The 17,634-nt window shown below is 40.9% G+C and overlaps 1 long non-coding RNA gene across 2 annotated transcripts in view; it reads left to right on the top strand.

Moving 5' to 3' along the window:
- The window catches only part of LOC120526292, an 18,490-nt gene extending 856 nt beyond the window's left edge, over positions 1-17,634 (top strand). The window contains exons 2-4 of one of the 2 annotated variants that reach the window (XR_005633111.1): positions 10,056-10,177; positions 16,101-16,200; positions 17,170-17,634. This is a non-coding gene — a long non-coding RNA (uncharacterized LOC120526292). The remainder of the gene's footprint in view (positions 1-10,055; positions 10,178-16,100; positions 16,201-17,169) is intronic. The other variant, XR_005633112.1, reaches the window with a different exon arrangement.

The following is a 17,634-nucleotide window of genomic DNA, read 5'->3' as shown; positions in this document are numbered from 1 at the left end:
CAGGGATAACAATATAGGCACGTGGAGGGTCGTTTTATTCTATATTGAAGTTGTTAATCGCAAATATGATAATATTTTGGATATATGATTTTTTACTGGTGGTCCTAGCCTCTAAGAGATACTACCAGAAGTTTAAACATGGCAGATTTCAAGCATAAACATGTAGGGTATCATTCTAGACTATATCAAAGTCAGTGATTATAAATATGAGGTTATTTTTGATGTTTGATCCTCTATTAGGGATCTAGTCCTATATGGACCTCAATCAGAGGATGCAAAATGACAAATTTCAATTACAGATGAGAATATTTAGACTTTAAACATTTAAACTGAAGCACACATTTTAATTATTCAAATATTTAGCACAAGTGTTTTTGTTTATACACTTTTACTTCAGGAAGTAAATCATTACATTTCTTATGAACGTCTCGTATAAGGTTGACTTACACTAATTCAAACTTTTTTTGTATTTACATAATAAATTATTATTATAATTATTATTATAAACATAATAAAAAATATAATTACAATGTTTCTGTAACATCAAATTTCACTACAAAATTTTAAAGGTGTTTCATTAAAATGCAACAGATTATTGTTCTAAATTATTTTAACATGAAAATATTTAGTCAAGCTAACATTTTTAAACATACATGTAAAGAAAATGCCATGCCATTTTCTAACCCACTTCATTTAGACCAGGGTGACAGGGTGTGCTGGAGCCTATCCCAGTGAGCACAGGGCATAAGGAAGGAGCAAACCCTGGACCGTATAAAGAAAATAGTAATACATATCTATGGAATTGCATAACTTCTCTAGGGTTTTGTCACTTGGTAGTTTTTTTGTTCCAAAACTTTGTTTTGGGCCCCATCATTTGCAGACTTTGTCCAAGACTGGAAAATTGGAAAATCTTTTTTTTTCTAGACTGCAGAATGCTTATATTACATTTTAATTTTTGCTCAAATTGACCAGGATGGACTGAATTTACAGGACTCTTAAAAGAAATTTAATTATAGATGCAATTTACATTACAAGTATTTCTCTTTCACACATTCTTCCTGTATAGCACTAGTAATTTATAATGTTAAGACAGTTGTTTCAGTCAGTTGTCCCACATGCACTTCCTCATCCTTCTGACTTTTTTTTAATTGAATTTATTAAAAACATATAACATTCAGCAGAAAAAGCATTCGACATGATTGAATGGAAATACCTTTTTACTACATTGGAGAAGTTTGGGTTTGGCCCGAACATTTGTGCATGGATTAAATTACTGTATACTAACCCAGAAGCTTCAGTTTGCATCAATAACATTTGCTCAGACTACTTTAAACTAGAACGTGGCACTAGACAAGGATGCCCCTTGTCACCGCTGCTGTTTGCGATTGCCATTGAACCACTGGCAATACATTGTCGAAATACTGATCAGATAAAGGGGATTAGCAGAGAAGGACTGGAAGAGAAAATCTCATTATATGCAGATGATATGGTACTGTATATTTCGGACCCAGAAAATTCTGTGCCTGCAGTCTTAGCAACACTCACAGAATTTCAAAAGATCTCTGGTCTCAGAATTAATCTGAATAAAAGTGTACTCTTTCCAGCATATAATATTAGATTAGACACCCTACCTTTTATCATTGCAGAACAGTTTAAATACCTCGGGGTAAACATCACAAGTAAACATAAAGCTCTATATCAACAAAATTTCACCGTCTGCATGGAAAAAATTAAAAAAGACTTGCATAGATGGTCAACCCTTCATCTCACACTAGCTGGAAGAATTAACACTGTTAAGATAAATATTCTTCCTAAGCTCCTTTTTTTATTTCAAAACATTCCAATATACATTAATAAATCATTCTTTAGGCAATTAGATTCAACAATAACCTCATTTATTTGGAATTCAAAACATCCACGCATCAAAAGAGCGACCCTACAAAGACAAAAGGCAGAAGGCGGCATGGCTCTACCTAACTTCCAGTTTTATTACTGGGTGGCAAATATACAGGCGATAAGAACCTGGACACAAATAGAAGCACATACACAGGCTTGGACCGCAATAGAAGTAAAATCCTGCAGTACTTCTTTGTATTCCTTGCTCTGTGCTCCAATAAACATATGTTATCGGCAATAAACCTTCCCTGCAGATTTTATTTCCCTGCAGATTTTATTTTTTTCTCCGGCCGTCTGGAGTTTTTTTTGTTTTTTCTGTCCCCCCTGGCCATTGGACCTTACTCTTATTCTATGTTAATTAATGTTGACTTGTTTTATTTTCTTACTGTGTCTCTTATTTTTCTATTCTTCATTATGTAAAGCACTTTGAGCTACATTCTTTTGTATGAAAATGTGCTATATAAATACATGTTGTTGTTGTTGTTGTTGTATACAAATAACCCAACTGTGTTCCATTCACTTAGAATCTGGAACCAATGTAGAAAGCATTTTAAGACTGAGAAGCTTCTATCTGTGGCACCTCTGCAAGAGAACCACCTCTTTCAGCCTTCACAAACATATGCAGTTTTTAATATCTGGAAAAAATTTGGAATTAACTTGCTTAGAGATCTTTATATAGACAACGTCTTTGCATCCTATGAACAATTACATTCCAAATTTAATTTTCCAGCAACACATTTCATTCACTATCTTCAAATTAGAAACTTTGTTAAACAGAACCTTCCAGATTTTCCTCATCTTGCACCCTCATCCATACTAGAAAAAATATTGCTCAACCTCAAGGACTTAGACTCCATCTCTACAATATATAAAATCATTGAAATCATTAAAATCATATAAACTCTCCAAAATGTTTCCAGGGCATGATCCAACCTGCGAACGTTGCAACCAAGCCCCAGCCTCACTAGGTCACATGTTCTGGGCCTGCGCCAAATTAACATCATTCTGGACAAAAAATTTGAATTACCTTTCAGACAGTCTTGGACTCACAATCCCTCCTAACCCATTAACAGCTGTGTTTGGGGTTCTTCCAGAGGGGCTTTAAGTGGAGAAGGACAAACAAATTGTGATGGCATTCACTACACTCTTGGCACGCAGACTCATTCTGATAAACTGGAAGAACCCAAACTCTCCTCTTTTAAGTCAGTGGGAAACCGATGTGTTATATTATTTGAAATTGGAAAAAATCAAATACTCAGAGGATCCGTAAAGACTTTTTTCTAAACATGGCAGGATCTAATCAGTAATATTTTAAAATAAGTTCACGAAGCACAGAGAATTTATTAATTTAGGTATGTTTACAAGCCTTAAATTTTATGCCGTTTGGCTTGCTCTCTCTCTCAGGGGTGGGGATCGATCTGTTCTTAACTCAATTTTTCTTTTTGTAAAAACTTGATTGCTTTGTATGGATTGTAATAAAATTAAAAAAAAAAAACAAACATATATTTCATTCCATACAATCAAGCCAAAACTTAACAGAATTAAATTCAAATCAACAGCCACCTATGAGAAAGAGAGGAAGGCCAACAGCCTGAGTAAAACAAATGAGTGAAGTAAAGAGAGAATGGAGTCTTTTCCTCCAATATAAATGTTTATTCTGAAATATTATTGATTAGGTCCTTCCAGGTTTTAAAAAAAGTTTTGCACAGATCCTCTAAGTCAGGGTGTCCAATACGTCGATCGCGATTGACCGGTAGATCAGAAAGGCAGTACAGGTAGATCACGTTGCATTCAAAAAAAGTTTTTGTAAATGTTAGTCTATCATATATCCTCCCTATGGCATTTGCCACTTGATTGACATACAGGACGGCCAGTCTGAGATCTCTTCTAACACACTGGTCATCCTGCACTTATGATCAAATGCGGGAGCTACTGCAAAACTCTAAGTGATCTAGTTAGCCTTCCAATTTATAATGACTAAAGAAGGGATTTAAAAAAAAATAGTTGTTTATGGGCTGGATACAGAATTGGAAGAGGATTTTTTTCTCTCACAATGTCACAATCGAAGTGCATTTGTCTGATCTGTCAACCTATCATTGCTATTCCAAAGAAGGAAAATGTGGAAAGGCACTTTCGAACTGTTCATAAAAACTACGAAACTGACTTCCTTCTAAAAAGCGATCTGATAAAGAAAAAGGAGAGGGAACTAAAATCGCAGTTAATCGGACAGCCGTCATTTTTCACTCGTCTGAATTCAAAAGCAAAGGCAGACACACTGAAGCATCATTCCAGGTGAGTCACTCGATCATTAAGCATAAGAAGTCCTTCCAAGATGGAGAGATGATAAAAAATTCCTTCGTGGAGGCAGATGCCTAGGGAGAAATTCCTGCTGAGATTTCAAGACCTCTGGCCAGAGAAAAAGGAGTTTCTCCTTGTCATTAAACATGCAGAGTACAAGCAACTTAATAACGATCAATAAGTGCTAGACTTGCCATTTTTTTCCGATCTGACCAACATGTTGAATGAGCTTAATTTATAACTGCAAGGAAAAGAGAAAACCATGGTCAATATGATAAGCTCAGTTAATGCTTTCAAACGAAAAATGCAACATCTGTCCTCAAAGCTGCAGCACCTTGATTTGGGAACATCCAAAACCTTGCGTCAGAGCTGGAGACGCAATGGAAGGTGTGTGCGCAACTTGACAGCATACGCTACACCGAGCAGATTGAAAATTATCTGTCACACTTTATCTAATGGAATAAAAGTAACGATTCGAGTGTTGCCCAATGTAGCGGAGTAAGAGTAGCATTTCTTCTTCACAAATGTATTCAAGGTAAAAGTAAAAAGTATGGTGCAGTAAAACTACTCGTAGAAGTACAATTTTTAAAAAAGTTACTCAAGTAAATGTAACAGAGTAAATGTAACTCGTTACTACCCACCTCTGATACTCAGTATATATATATATATATATATATATGATTTTTTCCAACTTCAAATAATATATAACATCAGTTACCCACTGACTTAGAATAGGAGAGTTAGGATTCTTCCAGTTGACCAAGATAAGTCCACGTGCCAGTAGTGTAGTAAAGGCAATCACAGTTTGTTTGTTCTACTCCACTTTAAGCCCCTCTGTGAGCCCACCAAACACAGCACTTAGTGTAATAGGAGGGATTGTTGACCCCAAGGCTGTTTGAAAGGCATTTAAAGATTTCGGTCCAGAATGATGTTAATTTGGTGCAGGCCCAAAACATGTGGCACAGTGAGGTTGGAGCTCGATTGCAACGTTCGCAGGTTGGATCTTGACCTGGAAACATTTTGGACAATTTTAAGGTAGACAAATGTGCTCGATAAAAGATTTTTAATTGAATAATTGAATGTTTTGCAAATATGGAGCTCATAAGAATTCTGTGTGCGGCTTTCTTCTATCTGTTTCTGGAATGTTGAGTAAGAGATCCTTTTCCCACTGTACTCTGGGATCTTTAAAGGGATGGGATTTTAAAATGTATTTATATATTATTAGGGGCTTCGCGCCCTACTTGCTTTGCTCACCAACTCCATTCACTCCCTGCCAGCGACCGCTTCTCCAAAATCCCTCTTAAAAGGTGATATAATGGGAAACAAAAACATTTTTTTTAACTCCTCTTTGACCGAGCAATCGCTGGCATGCTGCTGCTGCCCTCACGCGTGATCTGCAATTTGCTCGCCTACCCTTCCTCCCCCTTTTCTGCCAGCATTAGGCGCTGTTGTGAAGAGGGGGACTGAGCGCACCTTAAGGAGACGCAACCGCTTCTCCGAAACCCATCTTAAACGGTGATAAATTGGGAAACAAGTAACAGGTGTTTTTTTCACCTCCTCTTTACTCGAGGAGCTGTTAGCTTGGTGCTGCTGCTACATACCATGTGATCTGCATTTTGTGTGGCACTTCGAACGTTTAAAAGCCTGTTCAGCACCTGAATATTCGATCTCTTTTCGCTGAGCTATTATTTATCCCGAGTAATATTTTCAGTTTGTTTGCGCTAATGCGATCTTTACTATCATTTTTGAGACTTTCAAATTTTCCTACTTCCATTATCTCTAACCTGCTCTGTCTGTGTAGCACAGGACTTGTGTCTGAGGGTTGTAAGTATGACGTGACTCGTCCGTCTCGCAGGAAGTGAAATTGTCTCTGTCTCTCTGTCTCTCTTCAACAGATCTCTCTTCTACAGATCATGTCTCATCCCCGGGAAAAAATCTCATCTTGTCGCAAGTTTATTTTTTATAATAGAAAGACAGAAATTCTGTCCGAGTCCCCAAGACTGATCAACATCTCTTCTGGAATAGAAATAGGTGGGAAGTGAGGAGAATTGGGCAGATTTCGTTTAGCAAAGTTTCTTATTTGGAGATAGTGGAACAATTGCGTTGATGGGAGACAAAATTTGGAGTGTAATTGTTCATAGGATGCAAATACATTATTTATATACAAATATTTAAATGATTTAATCCCATTTGTTTTCCAAACATTAAAGACTGTAAGTTCGAGAGGGTAAAAAGAGGTGGCTCTTCTGAGGTATATACTACCACCCCAGATTGAGAGAGGGCGCTGGTGCTATCCTTATCCTCTGTGTCTTCCTCCAATATTCTACCTTGACGTGTCCAGCGAAGGCAACTACTCTGCACCTTCTGGATTCCCTAATACATATCCCATGGTTCCCAGGAATGAGGCGTCACTCATTACAAGAACGCACTGCAGGATGAAGCTCATTCCCCCCGTGACTTTATGAGGCTTGAAAGCCTAGAGAAATGTCCCGCAACAGGAAGCTACTTTTGTTTGTTTATTTAGTGTCATTGAGCGCATGTTTTATTGGACTCACGTTTATTAAACAGGGCCAACCGGTTTGGTGCCCAAATATTTTCTCTTTGTTGAACTTGCAGTTCTCCAACAATCACACAATTTATAACCTGAGAACGGAAAATAAGCATGGACCAGAAGTTGTTTCAATCTGTTTATGGCTTGGGAGAGGAAAGTGGTACAAGACGTGTAAAAAGATCAAAGATTCTGAGCAGAGTCATCCGTCAATGAGGACAGCCAGCCAATCGAATGTGTGCAATGTCACATGTCCTGAAGCTACATGTGACATTTTAACATAAATATGGCTTGTCCAAAGGACCAGAAGAGACAATGACATAAGGCAGTAGTGACATAGGAAGTGATGTCAGACATCAAGAGGAAGAAGATGGGTAAATTGTAGTCATGAAGAGATACACATGGATGGTGTGGAAGCTGGCCCGGACACACACAGACGGACATCTTAAGTTCACCCAACACACGTTTATTATACAATATTTATAAGTTTTACTTCAGTGCACTTCCCATTGCCTCCAGCACCGTTCCCCCAATGTCCAGGCCACACAGTCCTTCGTGCCTCTCTCTTGACCGCCTCCAGTCCTCTCTCCAGCTCTGTCCACTTCCACCCGACTTCCACTCTCGACTGAAGGGAGGTGGCCCCTTAAATAGGAACCAGCTAAATGGGCTCCAGCTGCTTCCCGGCACTCCTCCGCAGACACGCCCCAGTGTGGCAGAAGTGCCGGCTGCGCACCCGGAAGCCCTCCGGGTGTCCCCTGTCTTCTTCCCCCCAGCACTTCCTGGTGTGGCGGAAGTGCTGTGCTCCAGGGTTGTTCAGGCACCGGGGCGCCACCTGGTGGTGGCCACGGGTCCCTACAGGGCTGGGCTTCCAAGCCCTTTACCCGTGGCCCCCAACATAACCAGGGCGGACGCCCCCTTGCGGTCTGTAAGGAGGTACAAGCCCTCCTCTGGTCCTCCTGGGTGTCCCGGCCAGATGCCACAATGGTCATCAGCAACAACAGTAAAATGACCATGGCATTCAATCGATGAGTGACTGGAATTAACAGGCCCAAAGTGTGTCAAGAAAACATTCCCCACACCATTACACCACCACCATCAGCCTAGACTGTTGACCCAAGGCAAGTTGGGTACATGGATTCATACTGTTAGTGCCAAGTTCTGACCCTACCAACTGTGTGACTCAACAAAAATTGAGATCCATCAGACCAGGCTATGTTTTTTTATTCTTCAACTGTTCTGTTTTGGTGATCCAGAGCCCACTCCACTCTCAGAATTCTGTTCTTGGCTAACAGGAGTAGAACCCATTGTGGTCTTCTGCATCTACTGTATTGTTTATCTACTACAAGGTTCAACCTACTGAACGTCATGTCTGAGTTGTGTATTCTGGGATGTTTTTCTGCTCATTAAAGTTGTATAACATCATCAACAACAACAATATTTATTTCTGTAGCACATTTTCATATAAATGGTGTAGCTCAAAGTGCTTTACATGATGAAGAAAGAGAAAAAAGACAAAATAAATAAGAATCAAAATTAGGGAACACTAATTAACATAGAGTAAAAGTAAGGTCTAATGGCCAGGGAGGACAGAAAAAAAAAAAAAACTCCAGATGGCTGGAGAAAAAAAAAATCTGCAGGGGTTCCAAGGCCACGAGACCACCCAGCTCCCTCTAGGCATTCTACCTGACATAAACGACCTCAATTAGTCCTCATTGTATTCAAGGTTCATATGACGGCCATGTGGATTTCTGGCCTTTAATCCATCAATGTAGGAACAGCACAATGCTTTGATCGGGTGGTGGTGGCGCAGATTGGCCCCACAGAAAACCAGAAATAGAACAGAAGAGAAAGTAGGGGTTAGTACGGATTGTGGAGCCATGATGAAAATGATAATTAAATACATATACAGAATATCAGGATTCAACTAAAATGAAGCTATGAGAAAGCCATGTTAAAGTAATGAGTTTTTAGCAGTTTTTTAAAGTGCTTCACCGTAGTAGCCTCGGTCAGCTATTTCAGATTTTAGGTGACTAACAGCAGAAGGCCGCCTCACCACTTCTTTTAAGTTTCATTCTTGTAATTCTAAGCAGACACTCATTTGAAGATCTAAGGTTACGATTTGGAGTGTAAAGTCACAGGCTTTCCGAGATATAGGATGGAGCAGATTATTTAGGGCTTTGTAAACCATAAGCAGTATAGATTTATTATTGGAGTTACTGGAGTCTTTCTTTCAGCTTGAACCAGTCTGGCCATTCTCCTCTAACCTCTCACATCAACAAAGCATTTTCATCCAAAGATCTGCCATTTCCTGGATGCTTTTTGTTTTTTGCACCATTCTGAGTAAACTCTACAGACGGTTGTTTGTCAAAGTCCCTGGAGATCAGCAATTAGAGAAATACTCAAACCAGCTTGTCTGGCACCAACCATCATGCCATAGTTGAAATCACTGAGATTACATTTTTTCCCCATTTTGATATTTGATGTGAACGTGACCTGAAGATCCTGATTTGTATCTCCATGATTTTTATGCATTGTGCTGCTGCCACAGGATTGACTGATTAGATCATTGTATGGATACTCAGGTGTATGGGTATTCCTAATAATTTGCTCATTGTGTGTATTAATTGCTCAGGGAAACACACTGAGGTGAAAATGGAGGATGAACTGCTAAACTTGAGCTTTGCATTCCAATTATTAATCTTTTAATCTTGACAATTATCAGTGAACCCTTAAACAAAACTTTATGTAGCCTATTTCTGAAGTGGGTGGTGCTGTGACCAGTGACCTGAAATGAAGACTGGACTCCTTCAGTTCTGTGTCTCTTTGGAGAATTCTTGGGTACCGTTGGCTTGACTTTGTGTTGCTCACAGAGTCCCAAATGAGGCACATTACCTGCACTGTGAGGGAGTGTTAGTTACAGCACTACTGCCATGTGGCGCAATTCCCCAAGGGTGATCCGGCTCACAGGATCCTCATTGTTGAGGACCCGAGCGGTTGGATCAGGCCAAGGGGACACCCACGTAACACCTGGCATGTGGCACATAGATGGTCATTTCTGGAGGGTGGGAATGGACCGTGTGTCTGGCTGGGAGGGTTGCCAACCAAGATCCCGAGCCATTTTATCATGTGGTGGGTGCTGCAACATGCTATACCAGTGCAAGCGCCCCAACCTGACCTGACCTGACTGGTGGTGCAGTGGTTAATGCTTCTGCCTTGCCATTGGCTTCATAGTTTGCACAGTCTCTTCATGTCTATGTGCTTTCTTCTGGATATTTCTGCTCTCCTCCTTCATCCCCAAAAACTTCTTTTCCAGATTGATTCACAATTTTAATTTGCCTGTGTGAGTACGTTCTTTGATGGATTGGCACACTCTGTCTCCAATGCTGCTTCTTGCCTTGTGTCCAAATCAGTGGCGACAGGTGATCTTTCAAACAGGTGAAGCACATTTTAGGCCTACATCATGAAATCAGTCAATTATTGCATTGCGCTATTTATATGTAAATTCTGCCCTTCTCTCTTTTTGTACAGGTTGAGTGGTGGCTTTGAGGCTACGGTTTGAATTCAATAAACGCAAGAAGTGACTCTACTCTGTTGGGCCCTTGAGCAAGGCCCTTAATCTATAATTGTATCATCCTGGTTATGACATTAATCTGCATCTGTAGCAAAGTGTAGATAGATAGATAGATAGATAGATAGACAGATAGATAGATAGATAGATAGATAGATAGAAAAGGCACTGTATGATAGATAGATAGATAGATAGATAGATAGATAGGAAAGGCACTATTAGATAGATAGATAGATAGATATGGAAGGCACTATATGATAGATAGATAGATAGATAGATAGATAGATAGATAGATAGATAGATAGATAGATGAAAGGCACTATATAATAGATAGATAGATAGATAGATAGATAGATAGATAGATAGATAGATAGATAGATAGATAGATAGACACTTTATTAATCCCAAGGGGGAAATTCACATCATCCAGCAGCAGTATACTGATACAAAGAAACAATATTAAATTAAATAGTAATAAAAATGAAAAGAAAAAAAAAAAAAAAGCAGACAATAACTTAGTAAGTAGTAAGTTAGCATTTACTCCCCCGGGTGGAATTGAATAGTCGCATAGTGTGGGGGAGGAACGATCTCCTCAGTCTGTCACTGAAGCTACTCCTCTGTCTGGAGATGATCCTGTTCAGTGGATGCAGTGGATTCTTCATGATTGACAGGAGTTTGCTTAATGCCCGTCGCTCTGCCACAGATGTTAAACTGTCCAACTTTAATCCTACAATAGAGCCTGCCTTCTTAACAAGTTTGTCCAGGCGTGAGGCGTCTTTCATCTTTATGCTGCCACCCCAGCACACCACCGCGTAGAAGAGGGCACTCGCCACAACCGTCTGGTAGAACATCTGCAGCATCTTACTGCAGATGTTGAAGGATGCCAACCTTCTCAGAAAGTGTAGTCTGCTCTGACCTTTCTTACATAGAGCATCAGTATTGGCAGTCCAGTCCAATTTGTCATCCAGCTGCACTCCCAGATATTTATAGGTCTGCACCCTCTGCACAGTCACCTCTGATGATCACAGGGTCCATGAGGGGCCTGGGCCTCCTAAAATCCACCACCAGCTCCTTGGTTTTGCTGGTGTTAAGGTTTAAGTGGTTTGAGTCGCACCATTTAACAAAGTCTTTGATTAGCTTCCTGTACTACTTCCCCTCCCGCCCACACCTGATGCAGCCCACAATAGCAATGTCATCAGCGAACTTTTGCACGTGACAGGACTCCGAGTCATATTGGAAGTCTGATGTATATAGATTGAACAGGACCGGAGAAAGTACAGTCCCCTGCAGCGCCCCTGTATTGCTGACCACAATGTCAGACCTGTCACTTGTAGTTTTGTTTTGTTTTTGTTATGAACTTCCCCAAAATCAATCATTCTTGTGAATAGTTAGTAGTATACCTGTCATACAGTATGTTATAGTACGGGCGTTAATTATTGTTACACCTCACAACCTGCATGCACCGTGTTTCTTGGCTTAGCCGTCAGAAACACGGTGGATGCTGTTAGGGGTAGGTGGTGTTTTCAGCTCTCCCCAAGCTTTTTCAAATTTTTATTGAATTTTTTATTATTTGGAAATGTTTGAGTGTATATTAAGTCATATGTATCCTTCCCAAGCTCTTATATATATACTCGAATACCCTCGGCTTATATTCGAGTCAGGTCCCGCCACCCCTGCCAACCTGACAGAAAGCTGTGAACAGTACTGTACCTGGTTTGGTCTGCGGGCGGTAGAAGAACTGCTGCGGGCTCGGTGTGGTGCTGTGCAGCCTCTGTGAGAGTCATTCTGGGCTGTGTGCTCAGTTAATGAGCTGATGCCTCAATTAATGTATGGTAATTTTATTGGTATTTATTTTGATTATTGGGCGGCATGGTGGCGCAGTGGTAGCGCTGCTGCCTCGCAGTTAGGAGATCCGGGTTCGCTTCCCGGGTCCTCCCTGCGTGGAGTTTGCATGTTCTCCCCGTGTCTGCGTGGGTTTCCTCCGGGCGCTCCAGTTTCCTCCCACAATCCAAAGACATGCCGGTTAGGTGGATTGGCAATTCTCAATTGGCCCTAGTGTGTGCTTGGTGTGTTTGTGTGTGTCCTGCGGTGGGTTGGCACCCTGCCCAGGATTGGTTCCTACCTTGTGCCCTGTGTTGGCTGGGATTGGCTCCAGCAGACCCCCGTGACCCTGTATTCGGATTCAGCGGGTTGGAAAATGGATGGATGGATTTTGATTATTGAAACTTACCAGTAGCTGCTACATTTCCCACCCTAGGCTTATACTCGAGTCAATAAGTTTTTCCAGTTTTTCCAGCTTTTGTAGGTAAAATTAGGTACCTCTGCTTATATTCGGGTAGGCTTATACTTGAGAATATAGGGTAGTCCTTGTGTGTTTACTTTTGAAAATTAAGAAAAAGTTATTTTTTTTTTAGTGTGGTGAACAGCATGTAATTTGACATTGTGTACAGTATGACCATATGTATATTGTGGGTTCTTCATTTTTATTTTAAATCTTATTCTATTAGGGTGGCACGGTGGCGCAGTCTGCTGCCTCGCAGTTAGGAGACCTGAGTTCGCTTCCCGGGTCCTCCCTGCGTGGAGTTTGCATGTTCTCCCCGTGTCTGCGTGGGTTTCCTCCCACAGTCCAAAGACATGCCGGTTAGGTGGATTGGCGATTCTAAATTAGCCCTGGTGTGTTTGTGTGTGTCCTGTGGTAGGTTGGCACCCTGCCCAGGATTAGTTCCTGCCTTGTGCCCTGTGTTAGCTGGGATTGACTCCAGCAGACCTCTGTGACCCTGTGTTCGGGTTCAGCGGGTTGGAGAATGGATGGATTTTATTCTATTATTTATTTTGTTGATTTACAATAAAATTAAAAACGAACAATCCAAAATATACATATGGTCATACTGTACACAACACTGATTTATTTAAAATCGTATTTTATTTTGTTGAGATTAAATACTTGGGATCAACAGTACAGAATAACAAGGATTGTGGAAGAGGGGTGAAGAAGAGAGTGCAGGCAGGGTGGAGTGGGTGAAGAAGAGAGTCAGGGGTGATTTGTGACAGACGGGTATCAGCAAGAGTGAAATGGAAGGTCTACAGGACGGTAGTGAGACCAGCTATGTTATATGGGCTGGAGACGGTGGCACAGGAGACAGAGCTGGAGGTGGCAGAGTTAAAGATGCTAAGATTTGCATTGAGTGTGACGAGGATGGACAGGATTAGAAATGAGGACATTAGAGGGTCAGCTCAAGTGGAATGGTTGGGAGACAAAGTCAGAGAGGCGAGAGTGTGTTGGTTTGGACATGTGCAGAGGAGAGATGAGGGGTATATTGGGAGAAGGAGGCTAAGGATAGAGCTGACAGGGAAGAGGAGAAGAGGAAGGCCTAAGAGAAGAAATATGGATGTGGTGAGTGAGGACAGATGAAGAGGACAGGAAGAGATGAAAAAAGATGGTATGCCCCTAACCCCTAACGGGAGCAGCTAAAAGAAGTAGAAGATTTTATTTATTTTGTATTAATAGTTGTGTTTACAATAATTTGTAATCGACTTGATTTATTATTTTTTTATTTTTGTTCTTTATTTCGCCTTATACAATTTCTTGTATTAGGAATTTGTTAGTTTTCGCATACCCCTTGGGGTCAGAGCGCAGGGTCAGCCATTGTACAGCGCCCATGGAGCAATTGAAGGTTAAGGGCCTTGCTCAAGGGCCCAACAGAGTAGGATTTCTTTTGGCAGTGACGAGGATTACACTATTTTTTATTGTGTAAGGCTATGTATATTGCAAATAGTTCCCTCTGTAAAATCTGAATATCCATCCATCCATTATCCAACCCGCTATATCCTAACACAGGGTCACGGGGAACTGCTGGAGTCAATCCCAGCCAACACAGGATGCAAGGCAGGAAACAAACCCCCAGCAGGGTGCCAGCCCACCGCAGGGCACACCCAAACACCAAGCACACACTAGGGACAATTTAGAATCGCCAATGCACCTAACCTGCATGTCTTTGGACTGTGGGAGGAAACAGGAGTACCCGGAGGAAACCCTCACAAACACGGGGAGAACATGCAAACTCCACGCAGGGAGGACCCGGGAAGCGAACCCCGGTCTCTTAACTGCGAGGCAGAAAATCTGAATAATATTTTGTAAATAGTTTTGTATGTAATGTGTTAATTGTATTATTAAAATAAACAAAAGCACGGTGAATGCTGTGAGGGGCATAGGGGAGAAGCTGTTTGTGTGACGTCCTGTTCTCTTTTTCTTTTTGTTTCTGGAAAAAAAATAAAAAACTTCCATTTCACCCCTATGTGCCTCTGACTTGACTGTCCTTGATGCAATGTGGAGAAAGACAGATTCCAGTCAGATACACATCCAGCTCTACAGGCAGGTCCTCCAAGTTGCAGGGAACACTTGAGAGTTGGTGGCAGGACTGGCACTCCAGCCACTGTAAAAAAACCTCACACTGTTCTAGTGTGGTGCTGAGGTGTCACCTGTTGCACGGCTGCACATGGGTCCCAATCCAGATGGTTCACCATGTGGTGGGTGTGTCAAGGGGCGATCAGCGCATGTCCTAACCTTTCATTTTGTAGAAAATTATCTGTGACCCTGTCATACCAACCGGGAGTCTTTTCCAGATCAGTTTCCTCTCAATGGCCAACAGAACAAAGTTGTTTGGTTGCTTAATCGGTTTTGACTCTTTGTGTTACAGCTGTCTGGCTTGGCTTGTTTAAAGCAGGAGAAGCACCTCTCTACAGCCCTCTAATTTTTGCCATATATAGCTGAAGCATTGCACTATCCAACTCCATGTCTTTAACAACACCAAGAAATCACACAGCTTACCTGTTTGAAAGAAACTAACAAACTTTACTAAACCGAAACTAAGAGCAAACTCAAGAATTCTAATGTATGTTTTTATGTACAGTAGGATATGTGCAAATGAAAATAGTGGGATATATTACTTTTCAAATAAGAGACTATGAGCAGGGGCGGCCTAGCAGTAAGGAGACCTGGGTTCGCTTCCTGGGTCCTACCTGTGTGGAGTTTGCATGTTCTCCCCGGGTTTCTTCCGGGTGCTCCAGTTTCCTCCCACAGTCCAAAGACATGCAGGTTAGGTGCATTGGCGATTCTAAATTGTCCCTAGTGTGTGGGTGTGTGTGTGCCCTGCCGTGGGCTGGTGCCCTGCCCGGGGTTTGTTCCTGCCTGGCTGGGATTGGCTGCTGGAGACCCACGTGACCCTGTGTTAGGATATAGCGGGTTGGACAATGACTGACTGACTGACTGACTGACTATGAGCAGTAGCTTCACTTTCCAAAAATCCACGTGGGACTGAACTTGAACTGCTCCAATGCCAAAATGCTGTCAATCAAAAAGAGGCCCAGCCCCTTTGACATTTCCTCCAATCATCACACGCTGAGCTTACCTGGAAATGATATTTTAAAGCATGTGGTTTTGCTGCACTGAAAATGAAGAATATTCTGAAGTGCAATTGAAGTCCCGTGAAGGTGCACTTCAATTAGTTTTAATGGATCATGCTGCCACAGTTATGTATGAGAAAAAAAAAATCGTTAGACAACCTGCAAAAAATGATCGCTGATTGAGCATGTTCTAGCTGACTGTTTGTAATAACAATATACATTTGACACTTTTTTTTTTTTTTACATTTTAGAGGAGGCGGCGCTTCCTGTGTAGTCTTACAGCAGTTGCCGCTGGTCCAGATCTACCAGAACAGGTTCCAGTTCCCCACAGTAAACTGTGGAATAATCAAACCGAATGCTTTGTTATTTATTTATTTTTTTCCACAGGCAAATCATTCCAAGAAGCTCTACAAGTAGACATCAACAGAACAAATGTTCCTGTCTACTCCTCATCGCTGCTTCACAGACAGATGAAACCCCTTAATAGGTGTGTTAACATACCTGGTTATTCACAGAAACCTGATTGCTAAATTGCCATGTAAATTCCTATTCTGGTTTGAGACACCAGTTTATTGGCCTCTGAGTAACCTGGTTAATGGAGGTGGATTTCTCTAGGAATAATCCCATTATGTAGTCATGTACTGTAGACCCTTAACCAGGTTACTGCAAAGAGTTTTATAAGTCTGCTCATGTCCATTGAACTTATTATTGCTTCACATACACATTCAGCAGCCACAGGTGGAAGCATCCACAAGAGAAATTTTCAGAGGCGTTCCTTCTCCTGGCTGAAATAATCTGTCTCAATATTCCAGAAATCACTAAATTTATGATAATGAGCTGAAAGTACAGTACTGAACTCAGCACCACAATCTCAAGAGCAGTAGGGTAACACATTATAAGTAATGTGCATTACATAGTCCGATTACTTTTTAAAGTAATGAGTAACCAAACGCAATACTCATCTTATTGAAGTAAAAATACCTGTTATCATGCACGTGCGCATGGAGACAGATAAAGGGCTCTAGTGAATGTAATTACCCACCAAGCCAAAGGATGGCACTGTAATCTGATCCTTTCTCTCTTTTTCCCTCTGCAGAACAGGTGAATGACAGCCCTACAATCACTGACATCATCTCCTGGACCCGCCCCTTCCAATCATCTTCCTTCATTTTTTTTATTTTAATTTTATTGATTTTATTGTAATCATTCCATACAAATAGATCAATTTTTACAAAAATAGCATTGAAAACAAATCAACCCCCACCACTGAGAAAGAGAGCATGGCCAATAGAGTAAATCTTAAAGCTAGTAAAAATAAGTAAATCGATAAGTTTAATAAGCGGATAAAAATAAATGGAGAAGAAAAAGAAATGGGGAGAGAATCTGCTTCCTCAGTGCTTTAAGAGCTTAATCTAAACACTGTTTTCTGATCCTTTCTCTCTTTTTTCCACTGTAGAAAAGGTGATTGACAGCCCTACAATCACTGACATCATCTCCTGGACACGCCCCTTCCAATCATCTTTCTTCATAAACCAGCAAACCAGTTACTACTTCAGTTCTGTTTGGACTTGTGTGTGTAAAGACATTTCTGAAACTAAATGTGTGCTAATTCACACAAAGAAAAGCCTGTCAGATTATACGAGGCTACCAAGGTGGTACCCCAACTCTTTATCTGTGTTCTTTGTGTCATCTCACACTAGATTATTATTATTCTAGCAGCATTTGGTGTAAGGTAAGAAGAATATGTAGCAGTATGCCATTCCGTTGTCGGGCTAAATTGCACACTCAAGTGGAAAACTGCATGCAATTCGGTAATAGAAACCAATAAAAAAAAGTCACAATTTGACTAAACATCCATATAAAACACTCTACTGTGAATTTCCCCTAAGGATTAATAAAGTATCTATCTATCTATCTATCT

This window comes from Polypterus senegalus, chromosome 3 (genome assembly GCF_016835505.1).
Source record: "Polypterus senegalus isolate Bchr_013 chromosome 3, ASM1683550v1, whole genome shotgun sequence".
Taxonomy (NCBI): domain Eukaryota; kingdom Metazoa; phylum Chordata; class Cladistia; order Polypteriformes; family Polypteridae; genus Polypterus; species Polypterus senegalus.
This window is presented reverse-complemented; position numbering and strand designations above follow the sequence as displayed.